Source organism: Pongo abelii, chromosome 19 (genome assembly GCF_028885655.2).
Source record: "Pongo abelii isolate AG06213 chromosome 19, NHGRI_mPonAbe1-v2.0_pri, whole genome shotgun sequence".
NCBI classification, from domain to species: Eukaryota; Metazoa; Chordata; class Mammalia; order Primates; family Hominidae; genus Pongo; species Pongo abelii.
The window spans coordinates 41,507,237-41,520,825 of NC_072004.2; the positions used below are offsets into that span (position 1 = coordinate 41,507,237).

The 13,589-nt window shown below is 47.4% G+C and overlaps 1 protein-coding gene and 1 pseudogene across 2 annotated transcripts in view; one reads left to right on the forward strand and one right to left on the reverse strand.

The window, feature by feature from the left end:
* Positions 1 to 13,589, forward strand: part of KSR1 (kinase suppressor of ras 1) — a 169,871-nt gene that overhangs the window by 66,265 nt on the left and 90,017 nt on the right. The gene's annotated exons all lie outside the window — the stretch shown is intronic.
* Positions 3,292 to 4,305, reverse strand: LOC100462427 (myb/SANT-like DNA-binding domain-containing protein 3; annotated as a pseudogene).

Here is a 13,589-nt window from a genome sequence, read left to right on the forward strand (position 1 = left end):
GGTTGCTTTTTGCAGGGTGGCCTGTCCTCAGGCAGCAGCCAGACAACATTTTGGGAAGAGTAGCTCAGGGGATTCCTGTGTTTCTGCTGTAGCTAGTTCAGGGTACTAAGAAAGAAAAAAAGGATCCTGCTACCATCATGTTAGGTAGAAACTGGCAGTTTAGAAATACAGCATGGGGAGGGGCCTCCTCTCTCACACAGGGCCCTGGGGAGTGTCAATTGGTACAACTACTCTCAAGAGAACTTGACTAGATGTGGTGAAGTTAGGGATACACAAACCCTATAGCCAAAAATTTTACTTCTAGTGTCTGTACTGGAAAAACTAGCATGCAAGTGCTCAAGGAGAAATAGATGTACGTTGTAGCATTTTTGGTGATGATGAAAAACTAGAAGGAAACTAAAAGCCTATTAGCCAGGAGATATATCAATAAATGATGGTTTACACAGTGTAGTACTTTTCACCAGTTCCATCTGACTTACATGAATCAGCCCGACTACATTTAAGAAAAACGTTGGTAGAAAGGTTGCAGAATATCTGTAGTAATGATACCATTTCTGTAAGGTTAAAAAAAAAAAAAAAAAGGAAAAATACCATTTTTGTGTGTTTGAATTATTTAGAAAATGAGAGACATGTTGCTGCCATCAAGTTGCTTGCAGTCTAATGGGGAAAGTTGGCAAATAAATAGCTGGAGGCTTCCAGATAGTGAATGTTGATGTTATTGACCAAGTTCCTTGTCTTGCAAGACATGACCAATTTGGAGGGGATATTAGATAAAATGGAGTTCAAATAACAGGAACTCAAGCAAGTTAATTTTTCTCACACATAAAAGAAGTCTGGATGTAGGTAACCCAATGTCGGTGTGGTGGGTCTACAAAGTCATTAGGAACTCAGGAACCTTCCAGCTCACCCTTCTGCCATTCCTTGTCCTTATGTTCCTAGATGGCTGCTGGAGCTCCAGCTTTCACATCAGCTTTCCAGGGAGCAGGATGAATGAACTGGAGAAGGATGTGTCCTATATATATTCCTTTTGAAATTACCATGTGGCACTTCCATTTATGTGTCATTGGCCAGGTATTAGTCACACAGCTACACCTGCCTGCGAGGGAGGGTGGAAATGGGCCAGCTAAAACCTCAGCATTCTGTTAGGAAGAAAGGAGAGTGGAAAGTGGGAGGCCACCACTAGATGATGAAAGATGAGATAATGAGTTTGGGTACCTCTGGCCCATGCAGGCCAGCCGTCCATTTGGGGGTTAGATTGGGGCTGGAGCTTATGAGAGGAGTGGGGTTCAGAGTTTTCTAAATTGGGAGTCATAAGCATGTAGGTGATTGTGGGAGTCCTGGGAAAGGAGGCTGCTGAGTTGTCAGAAAGGTAGGAGAACTGGGAAGCTAGAGGTGGGCATGTCTGGGAGGAGAGACCACCTGGCCAGATGCCCCAGTGAGGTCAAGCAGGATGAGGGTGGGAGTGAGAACACAGATTCTGGGGGCTTCTGCAAGAGCAGTTTTGGTGGAGTAGAGAGACTAAGATCAATGGAGGAGTAATATTGAACAGCTGAGGAAATGTGTCAAGATCTTTGAACTTGAAGGGAATGAGAGAGAGAAGGGGGAGCTGAAAAGAAAGTATTTATTAAGGCCAGAAAGATTTGAATGCAGGTTTGGAGGCTGAAGGACAGCTAGATCTCCCCTCCCCATCCCCTTTCCAAGGAGGGAGGTAATGATGGGAGGTGAGGATAGGCAAATCCAGCAAGTACAGGCCAGTGGCCTCCAGTATCTCTGCAAAGGGGCTTGTAGAGCATGAAACTGGTGAAATGCTGCCCCAAGAATTGGGGAAGAGCAAGGAATTAGATAGGATCAAGTCAAAGAGCTGCTAAGCCAGAGGAAGTAGGTCAAAACCTAAGACTTTGGATGTCCCCAACCCACCTGCACATTGAGTTTTCTCCAGTAGCAATTACAGGAGCAGAGAAAGAGAGATTACCCAGGATTAGAAGGCTGCAGGCAGAGCGGCAGGAAAAGGCGGGGAGGGGGCTCTGGGTTCCTGGAGTGGCAGTGGTGGTGTGGAGTTCAAGCAGGGTTATATTACATTATGCTGTAAGGTGAAAAAGAGTGGGGCACATTTTAGAAATATTGCCGTTAGAAATGGTAAGAAAGAAAAAATCTTATGCCCATGAAGTTGTAAATGTCAGAGCATTGTCTCATCGTTACTGAAAATGTGATCATCTAGACACACAGAATTGTGCTCTCAGTCACCCGCATCAGTGCTTCTGTATATTTTGAGTTGCATTAATTTGCAGACCACTTATTAATATGAAACTGTGCCGGCTTGTTACTTGGTAGCAGACCTGGGAGCCAGATGGCCTGGGTTCAGATTCCAGCTCCGCCTCTTACTGTGTGAACTTGGACAGGGCTGTGTACAGTCAAGCAGGTTGTGCACTGCACAAGGGGGTGAAGGGTTCCTGAAATCCAGACTGCCCCTATTGCCAGGAATATGCCTTTTGTGGTTCTGTGCTGTGTCTGTGCAGAGGATGGGATGCACTCTTTCACCTTGCACAAAGGCACTGCATGGGTTGGTTCTGGCTCTGGCTTTGGGCAAGTTGCCTCTGTGCATCAGTTTTGCTGGAGAGAATAAATGAGTTACCGCATGTAATGTGCTTGGAACAGGGCCTGACACATGGCTAAGAACCATGGTAAGGATTAGATGCTGATTATATGTAGTACTGGAATGAGCTGAGCCTTCTGGGTCTCCTCTGAAGGCTTATCTTGAGTTTCCCAAAGCCTGGCATTTAGGAGAGGATACAGCTCTCCACCCCTTATAGTTTGGTCACTGAGTTTGCATTTTTTCCCAAAGGTTCCAAAGGTTTCCAAAGGTTCTCTCTAAACCTTAAGCTTTTCCAGGTTGCAGCTGCTTAATCTTAAGGCAGCTGACCTTGGTGTTCCTGGTGCCTTCTTCATCTGAAAGAGGATGAGGTAGTTGGGGCCAAGGACACCCCGGGTAGTCTAGCAAGATTTGCCCTTCAGACATTTGCGTAAATCTTCTCCCTAAACATCAAACTGGAGAAATATAGGTGTGCTATAGGGAGAATGAAAACAGCCCTTTCCAATTTGGAACAGTTTGCGTGGAAGGTGGGGCCTTGCCCCTATGGCATCCAGATCTGTTCGGTAACTGCAACTTTCTCTCTCTCTCTCTCTCTCTCTCTCTCTCTCTCTCTCGTATGAATTCTAATTAAGAGACATTACATTCAGAATTATAGCACTCAGTGATAATTTTCAGAAGACAGTAACAGCTTCTTTGCCACTTAAGGGGTACAAAGGGTGCAGCTGTTTCCCTGAAGGAATTCTTAAGTTAGTGACTACTACCACTCAAATTTTCCTAGTTGTCGCTCTGTTACAGGTTACTGACCGCAAGTCCATGTTCCAGACATTCTTTGCCAACACAATTAATTACAAGAGAGCCACCCCCAAAGTCTTAGGGTGAATTGGGAAAGGGCCAGTTAAATGAGGAAACAGGCCATTCCTTGGTAAAAGTTTGTAGTTTTCTTTCCCAATACATCTTCTCTTTATTGAGAACTTCATTTTTATCCTGTGTTCCTCCTCTGCCATCTCACACTCTCGCTCTGTCTGCTGGATTTTGGCCACAATGCACCTCATTCATTTGTATCAGTTGCAGTTGTAAGATGGACATTTGTTGATTGTGTTCAGTCCTCATGCATCTTTTTTAAAGCACCTTCATGAGAGATTTTGCTCCTGTAGTTTTTGTTGGCTGTTATTCTGACAGCTGAACACGAGGGTTCAGATTGATAGGTCCTCTCACGTGTTGGAAAACGTATGAACTCTTTCTTATCATCGCACAGTTCTCTATCTGAAACAGCAAATGATTCTTGGGCCATGGCGTCGGAGTGGTATTTGGGCTACCTCCTCCGGGGGAAGGGGTGGAGGGAGTGCTCTGCAGGAAGTAGAGCTGCTCCAGGAGCATGCTGGTGATCTCCTTCCCTAGGACGTGGGTACTCAGGAGGGGGTTGACGCTCCCTTTCACCTTCTCTCTCCTTTCATGGGCCATAATTGTTTTAGTCTGAGCCTCGATGTTCTCCCAGCACTTCTTCAGCTGTTTGAAATCCGGCAGGGACAGCTCGGCTGAGAGTTGCATTCGTGGGTCAGTGCCTGCAGGTACATTGATTGCTTAAGGGCAATAGTTCACACATCAGTTTTCTTACATTCCAGCACATATTTGTACGTTTCTACTAAAACCAGCAGGGTGCTCTTTTCTACTTCTGAGAAGTATTTGGCAGGTTTTATAATTTCATTGTTTTGCATTTTCCACTATATTTCCCCTGGCCGCCAGCTATCCTGTAATCCCAGCTACTTGGGAGGCTGAGGTAGGAGGACTGCTTGAGCCCAAGAGGTCAAGGCTACAGTGAGCCATGTTTGCACCACTGCACTCCAGCCTGGATGACAAAAGGAGACACTGCAGTGGCACACCCGCCCCCCCCTCTTTTTTTTTTTCTTTTTTGAGACAGAGTCTTGCTCTGTCACCTAGGCTAGAGTGTAATGGCGTGATCTTGGCTCACTGCAACCTCCGCCTCCCGGGTTAAAGCGATTCTCCTGCCTCAGCCTCCCGAGTAGCTGGGACTACAGGCGCCAGCCACCACGCCTGGCTAATTTTTGTATTTTTAGTAGAGATGGGGTTTTACCATGTTGGCCAGGCTGGCCTTGAACTCCTGACCTCAAGTGATCCACCCACCTTGGCCTCGCAAAGTGCTGGGATTACAGGCGTGAGCCATGCCCGGCCTGACTTCTTGTTTGGGGCACAAATCAGACTGTAAGAATCATGAGAAAAACAGTAATATCTTGGGCTTTCACCAAATGTTTTATCCTGGTCAGCAGTATCTTTAGAAGACATAAATTTTCATAGTTTCTTGATTTTAGGATATATTTCGTAGTTTAATATTTCTGAAATTGGGAGGCTTTGTACGATGTCTTTAATGTAGTAATTCTTTGCTCTCCCCAAATGCTGTTATTACATTGATTATGTGTCTCATAAATGAACATCCCTACCTCTTGTGGGTCATCCAGGGTGGAATTTGTTTTATTGGTTAGTAGAAAAGGCTATGACCTAATTAGTGTATCGAGTAGGTATTCTGTGTAAATTAATGCATTTATTTTGTTTTTTATTATTTTTGAGATGGAGTCTCACTCTGTTGCCAAGGCTGGAGTGCAGTGGCGCCATCACAGCTCACTGCGACCTCTGCCTACTGGGGTTCAAGCGATTCTTGTTCCTTAGCTTCCTGAGTAGCTGGGATTACAGGTGCGTGCCACCATGCCTGGCTAATTTTTGTATTTTTAGTAGAGAGAGGGTGTCACCATGTTGGCCAGGCTGGTCTCAAACTCCTGACCTCAGGTGATCTGCCCACCTCAACCTCCCAAAGTGCTGGGATTACGGGCGTGAACCACTGTGCCTGGCCAAGTTAACACATTTAGTCTTTAACACATTTAGTCTTTGGAAGAAACTGAAGCTCAGGGATGGGTCAGTAATTTGTTAAAGGTCACACCGCTAGAAAAGAGTGGATCCAGTATGTGAGCCCAGCTCTGTCTAACTATGATGTTCAGTTCTTTCTCCTTCTCAGGAGAGACCTGTACTTCTTCACTTTTGGCTCCTGCTGTTTTTTTAAGCCAAGGATGCCCTCTTCTCTTCCTATTGAAACTCCATTTATGGGCCAGGCACAGTGGCTCACGTCTGTAATCCCAGTGCTTTGGGAGGCTGAGAAAGGAGGATCTCTTGAGCCCAGGAGCTTGAGACCAGCCTGGGCAAGATGGTGAGACTCTGCCTCTACAAAAATTAAAAAATAAAAAAAGTTAGCTGGGTATAGTGGTGTTCACTTGTAACCCCAGCTACTCAGGAGGCTGAGGTGAGAGGATTGCGTGAGCCTGGGAGTGTGAGGTTGCAGTGAGCTATGGTCACGCCACTGCACTTCACCCTGGGTGACAAGAGAGACCCTGTCTCTACTGGAAAAAAAACCACAAAAATTCCAAAACAAAACTTACACAACTTGTTCCCCAAAAACCTATTGGAAAAAAAAACTCCATTTATTATTCTTTCAGTTTGGATAACATTTTATGATTATAAAAATGACACCCGTTCTTTAAAAATACAAAAAAGTAAAAAAACTTTCCAGTGTTTACATTTTGAGATGTTAATTTTGCTATAAAAATAGAAATTGACCTCAAAGTTGAAAAAAGAAAATTAATGCCTTAAATTAAAATAAAAAAGATATGTGAAGATCATACTGCAAATGTAGTTTTCTTATCTTGAGTTGTTAACTTTCTAGAAGATTATGGGCGTTGCCTCATATCATTAAGTACACTCTTAAAAGGGACTTAAAAAAAAAAAACTTGCCTCATAGTTTTCTGTGATTGACACACCAGAATGTAGTTACCTGCTTCCCCATGTTTGGCTATTTTAAGTTACACTTCCGTGAATAGGCTTATGCTTACACTTAATTGTTTCTTTAGGATAAATTCCTAGAAGTGGAGTCTGGCTCAAGGGTTAAGGGCCACCTGGCGAGGCTTCTGTTGCATCATCCTGTTTCTCTGCTGCCCTCCAGGGGGGCGATGCCACTCCATGCTCCTGCCATGCTCCTGCCACAGCCACACTGGGGAGTCCCTCTGCCAGTGTTGCCAAACATCTGCCCATATGTTTCCATTTTGTATTTCCTTGCTTATTATTAAAGTGGGAGGTTTGTTATGGTTGCCGGCAGAGGTAACTTTCCTTTGAGATAAACATGTATATTTCCTTGGCCTGTTTAACTGACTTCTTTGTGCAACCCCAGTCGTTCTTCAAGACCCAATTCAAAGCTCTTCTTTTCCATTAACTCTTTCCCGACACCCGTCTTTTCTCTGAAGCTGGAAGCTTTAATTTTCATATCTGAATTCTCACATCCTGTGTGTATCTGAAAACCCTTGTCAAAGACACTTTTGCATTGCAACTTGATATCTTTGGCCCCCCACTTGAATCTGAGGTCTTTAGGGTAGGAGATGGGTCATTCATTTCTGTATTGTTTGCAGAGCCTTGACACCATACTGGGTAACTAGTGGGTACTCGATAGTCTTGAATGGATGGATAGATGGACACACACTGTTCTTAACAAACCAACCAATCCACCCCACACCCGTCAGCAAAATGAGTTTAATGTCACCTTATGAAATTGCTCTCTTCCTTTCCACATCTTTCCCTTTGGAATCAGTGAGGTTTTGCTCCATCTAAAGACCCAGCAGGGGCTGGGTGCAGTCCCAGCACTTTGGGTGGCTGATGTGGGTGGATCGCTGGAGCCCAGGAGTTTGAGACCAGCCTGGGCAACATGGTGAAACCCCGTCTGCACAAAAGATACAAAAATTAGTTGGGCGTAGTTGTGTGTGGCGGTGGCCCCGGGTACTCAGGAGGCTGAGGTGGGAGGATCGTTTGAGCCTGGGAGGTCGAGGCTACACTGAGCCATGATTACACCACCACACTCCAGCCTAAGCAACAGAGTGAGACCCTGTCTCAAAAGAAAAAAAAAAAAAAAAAGACCCAGCAGGGCAGACGGAGTAACCAGCAAAGCCGACCTTAGTGGTGAGGCTGGGCATGGCGGCCTGAGCAGGGATCTGCTCCAAATAGTACGTCTACCGTGTGCTCCTGGACCTTTCTCCCTTTGCTAGAAGAGAAGCACCAGCACCCTCCCTTTTCCTCTTGCGACATTTTAAAATGTATTATTACCATTCATAGCCTTACAAAATCAGTACACAGTAATTAGAGAACATTTGGAAAACACAGAAAAGTAGAAGGAAGAAAATGATTACCTATAGCCTTCCCACTCAGATCAGCCCATTCACAGATGGACATTTCTGCTGTGTTTTCTTTCAGTTGTGTTTTCCAGGCAAAGACTTTGTGTGCGAGGTTTTGCTTACGTAGTTCTTGCCATCCATCATGTAGATTTTTTTGTCCTGCCTGTCGCTTAGTAAAATAACACAAAAAACTTCCTATGTTTTTGTAAACCTGCTCAGTGGCTCTGTCATAGTTTAGTAAGTGGTTTTACCATCACCTCCTTAGCTGTGCTTCTATTGTTGGGTCTTTGGGTTGTTTGCACTGTGTCCCTCTTGTAAACAATGTTGGGATGGACAAGTTTGTGCTGGGCGTTTCCTTGTCCCTTTGGCTGGTTACCTCAGGCAGACTGGCCCATACCAGCCCTTCCCCTCTTCATTCTCCTCCCTTGGGGCCAATGCCCTATTTGCCTCTCGGTTTGTGTTTCTCAGTCTCTGTGTGTAGCAATATGTTGAGAAACGGCTTCCTTTTTCAGGAAGAAAGCTCAAGATGTTGAGCCTCGAGGAGGCTGTGCACAAAGGTGCAGAGTCCTGCCTGCTGGGTCATGGCCTTGGCACTGCAGGGCGGCCCCCTTCTGCCTCACAGGCCCAGGGTTACAGAAGGTGCAGGTGACGGGGAGGCCACGCCTTTGGAGGGGCTGCCTGGCAAACCTTTTCCCCTGACAGTAAGCTGAGGGGGTGGCCCTGGTCACATGTTGCAGGTCTCTGGAGGGGGTATAGTGAATACCTGAGTCCTTTTTCTCTCTGGTCCCAGACTCGGATCCGTCATGGCAGATCTGGCCCCTGTGTTGTGTGGGCGAGTGTTAGGGGAGAATCCCTCCTGTGGGGCTGCTGAAATGTGTGCTGTGCTGGAGGTGGCTTCAGCCCTGCTCCTCTGAGCAGCTGCTTGGGGCTTGGGGCATGCTGTTGAGCTCCAGAGAGCACTTCAGCATATAGCCAGCGGCGCCCTGAGGAGCTGCAGTGACAAAGGCCACTGTGGCACTCAAGGCTCCGGTTTGGACGGTGGAGTAACATTGCCTGGGTTCACCTCCCACCCTGGACAGTTACTTTATCTCTCTGTCTTTCATCTCCACGTGGGGATAGTAATAACACCCACCTCCCCAGATGAAATGAGTTAGCATTTTATACACTTCTCAAAACAGTCCCTGTTTGTTAAATAAAAATAGGGAACCAGTGTTAACAGCTAGACCACTTGCTCACAGCAGGTTGAACCCAGGACTTCTGCCGTCCAGTATGGGGGAAAGAGTGCTGGACAGAACCAGGAGACCTGGAGACCGTCCTGGCACTGCCTTCTACTTTGTGTGACTTTGACTAAGTCGTTGTCCCTCTCTGGGCCTCAGTTTCCTCATCAGTTTTTCATCTATTTCTGTGAGATGACCTTAGGCCCTTCTTATCTTAGAACATCCAAGGATTTTGTAATTTAAAGGCATTTCAGACATCTCAAGATGGGTCTGGTCCTGCTAATAATCCTCACTGGTTGACGTGGTCCTTAGATGGGGCCAATTGCAAAGGCCAGAGGGCAGGAGATGCAGAGCCCTGTGGGGTTTGCCTGGTTGTTCTCGGTGCGGGTGAGCTATCCTCCACCTGGAGGGTTATGGTAGCTGGGTCACCTGGGAACAGGCTATGGGAGAACTGGCCTCCTTGGGAATGTGCTGTCCTGCACGGCAGAGCACTTTCAGGTACGGGCTGCTCTGTGAGGCCACCCTGTGCTCCAGCCCGCAGCACTTGAGACTGACTTGCCCTGAGGTTTGTGTGAGCGAAATTGGGTCTTATGCAAGAGTGAGTGCATGCATCTCCGCTTCGAGCTGTTACATCAGAAAGCTAAACACGGAGAGCCCTTGCGACTGGAGAACTAGCAGGAGACCCTCGCTCTGGTTCTTTGTCAGCGGGTGGGATGGGGTAGGACGTGGCTTACAGGCCGCTGTGGAGGAGAGGACTGTGCTAGGAAAGAGGTTGGAGCTGGTGGACTCTCTCCCAGGCGCTGCTTTTCCAACAGGCTTTCTGGAAGATTCTGGCCTCCTTCTGATCAGGTGGCGGAGCATCCCCGGGGCTCCTAACCAGGATTCGTGTGCTCTGGGTCAGTGATGTCTCCATCTGCATCACTGCTGGTGGAGCACAGTGGGAAAGGTCAGCCTTCAAACTGTGGAAGGTCAGATCCAGCACCTCAAGCCTGGAGGGGCAGCGTGGGGCATCAGCCTCTTATGAGTTTAAGTTGGCTCTAACACATACCAGCTGGGTGAAGTTGGATTGGCTTCCTGACCCTCTGAGTCCTTTTTTATAAATGAGAACATTTGTACCAAGATGCCCAGCATTGGCCTGATGGACAGTAGGCACCCCAAAAGTCTCATTCAAGGAAGTAATGTAGCCCATGGTTAAGAGCATGGGCTGAGCAGCTGAACTTCCTGGGTTCAGTTTCTTGCTCTGCCACTTACTAGCCACATGACGTGGGACTGTTCTTCGTTCTCAGTTTACGCCTCTGTACAATGGGGATAGTTATGTTAGGGTGTCTCTCACAGGTTTGTTGCAAGGATTAAGTGAGTTAATTTAGTTGTCCCTTGGTATCCACGGGGGAGTGGTCCCAGGAACCCCTGAGGATACCAAAATCCAGATTCTCAAGCCCTCTTAGTACAGATGCAGATGCAACCATTCTTTTTTTTTGTTTTTAGACGGAGTGTCACTCTGTCGCCAGGCTGGAGTGCAGTGGCATAATCTTGGCTCACTGCAACCTCTGCCTCCCAGGTTCATGTGATTCTCCTGCCTCAGCCTCCCGAGTAGCTGGGACTACAGATGCACACCACCATGCCCAGCTAATTGTATTTTTAGTAGAGATGGGGTTTCACCATGTTGGCCAGGATAGTCTCGATCTCTTGACCCTGTGGTCTGCCTGCCTCGGCCTCCCAAAGTGTTGGGATTACAGGTGTGAGCCACCGCGCCCAGCCGCAACCATTCATTTTTTAAAAAAGATTTCTGATCTGCCATTGAATCTATGGATGCAGAACCCACAGATCCTAAGGGCTGTCTGTACACATAAAGCACTTAAAGCAGTGTCTAGCGCATGATAGTCACCCTTGTTGGAGTTAGCTGTCATTGTCTAATTTCTTCAATAAGGGTGGTCAGTTGATTTCTTGGGAGCTTGGCAGCATACCGCCTCTCTTTATTTTGAGATGCATCCCCACTCTGTTCAGCTAGAGCTTGTCCAGGTTGACAGGTGTGTGTGCGCACGCGTGTGTATGTGTGTGTGTGTACGCGTGTGTATGTGTGTGTGCGTGTGTGTGTGTATTTTTCAGCCGTGTCACCGCTATCCAGGTCTGGAGAGTAGCTCCCCTTGCAGCCTGGGGGCCAGGCCTCTCCTCGGCTTACTTCTTCAGGCTGTGTGCATCTTGTTACCAATCCTGGTTTGCCTCCCTCTTCTGCACAGACTGTGCTCAGAGGTTCGTGTTGCACAGTTTGGCTCGGGTGTGCCCAGCTCTTGACCTCCTGAGAATAAAGTAAGGGCCAGGAAAGCCATCCTTTCAGTGTGAGTGCGTTCCAGCCACGCCTGGCTTTGTCTACGTTTGCCCATTTTCAAGGAATACACCAGGGTAGCTTGGGACATGCCATGTAGATGGAGTCATCCAGGAATGTGTTTAAGAATCTTAAAGCAATAAACAAGTCAGACTAACTGCTTTCAGAGTACAAGAGACTGGAATTTTCATGATAGAGATAGCTGACAATGAGTGTTAATCTATTATAGCAGGCCTCATGTCTTCAGCAATAGACATCCCCCTCTTCCCCCATTTTGCAGATAAAGGAAACTGAGGCAGAGAGTGGTTAAATAATCTGAGTTAAAGCAGCTAGTCAGTGGCCGAGCTGGGATTTGAACCCTGGTCTGTTGGCCTGTAGGCCCCAGCACCTGACTATCCATCACTATACTGCCCCTGGCTGGCATTCCTGGGATTATACAGCAGCGGCATCCTGTCGCCTGAGCCCTTTCTCATCCCCCGCTAATGATAGTGCTGGTAATGTGAGTCCAGTTACAGCTGTGTTGCCTGAGGTGCACAGGGCCTAGGGGGATAACTGCATTGTCTTTAGCCATTGCTTGTTAGAGAGGGTGGTCTTGCCTTCTTTCTCCCTCCCAGAGCTGATGTTACCTAAACCCTGCTGCAATATTATTCCTGGGTTTCAGGTCTGATTTTTATGTCCCCTACATCCCATATCTCCTTCCTCTGACCAGACAAAATGGTCCCTCAGGAAAAGAGCTTTGAAGATTATATAGTGGAGATGGCTGTGGCTAATCAGTGACCTTCTCAGATCGCTTAGGAAAAGCGTGTGGATGTCCTTGTCAGGTCTTTCTTCCCTGAGAGGCATCTGAGAGGTCCCTGGGGTCACAGCTGGGAGTGACCTTGGGTGGGACTCAGTGTTTCAGGGGTGCTTGGTTTTAATCTAAGAATTTCAAATCATGCTTTCCTGGGTGGGAGTTGGGGTGGGCAGTGGTTGTGAAGCTGGCGCCACAACATAGGATGGTGTGTAGCCTTGGCCATGTGCCTTTACCTCTGAGCCTTGGTTTGCAGTGAGGATCAGACGAGGTGCTGTCTTGCCAGAGCGCTCCGTAAACTCTGTAGTGCTGTGACTGAGCATGAGATGCTGCGACCAAGTATCCGTAAGGTACACAATCATCACATTGGTATGCGCCACAGAAAGAACACACAGTCATGTCACTAGGAGTAATTCTGGTCTCATTTGAAACTCAGCGTGGTGGTTTGGTGCCAGAGGTGTTCCTTGGGCCTCTGGTACAAGTGAATTGTTAAAAGGGTGTGGGTGCTGATATGCCCTCTTGCATAGAGCTTCATTTCACAGCCGGTTGCTCTCCTTGTTCCATGGGAAGCTTGCAGATACATTAACAGATCAACAATCGTGATTCTTCATCTGGACGCTTTCCTTCTGCACTCTTCCCCAGTCACCCATCCTGGTTTTCCTATCAGTTGCCAAAGGCACAGCTTTGATGTTAAGATTAAGATTGCAGCGAAGGAAGATGGGAAGGAATCTTTGCTGGGAGCTCGCAGTCAGCCAGCTGCTGTGTCATATTGTTTTGTCTTCACAGTGATCTTTTGAGGCTGATCTTTGCCCCTCATTTATAGCAGAGGAAGTGAAGGCTCAGACATTCAATTGCCCATGGGGCCCTTAGCTGGTAGGAGTCAGGGCCGAGTTTCAAATGAGACCAGAATTACCCCTAGTGACATGACGGTCCATTCTTTCTGTGGCGCACACCAATGTGAGAGGGCCCTGTGGGGTCTGGCCATGATGGCAGACACTGCCTCTCTCCCATTGCTTTCTGTCTGACCCACCTCCACGGGTGTGGGGAAGAGTTGGAGATGGTACTGTTGGAGCAGCGGCTTGTGCTGTTGGCAAGCATAGGGTTCCCCTCTGTCTGGGAGACAGGGCAGGCACAGCACTGAAGTGAGAGACAGCTGGGCTGGGGCTGCCTGTGGGCTGAGTGCCCTTTGAGGGTGGAATCTCCAGCCAAAGGGCCCCTCCCCGAGAAGCACCAAGTCCTAGTAAATCAAACAACAAACAGGGCTCTGCTTGGGCGGCTCATTTGCTGGAGAAACTCAGTGCTTCAGCTTCCTGCTAAGGTATGCTGGTATGCCAGAAATTCCCTGGACAAGCAAGAAGGGAAGTCATGTCTTTATAGTAAAAACACTAATAAAACAGCTCTAGAATCTTCTCCTTCCTTTACACCCACACTGCCACTAACTAAATTACCT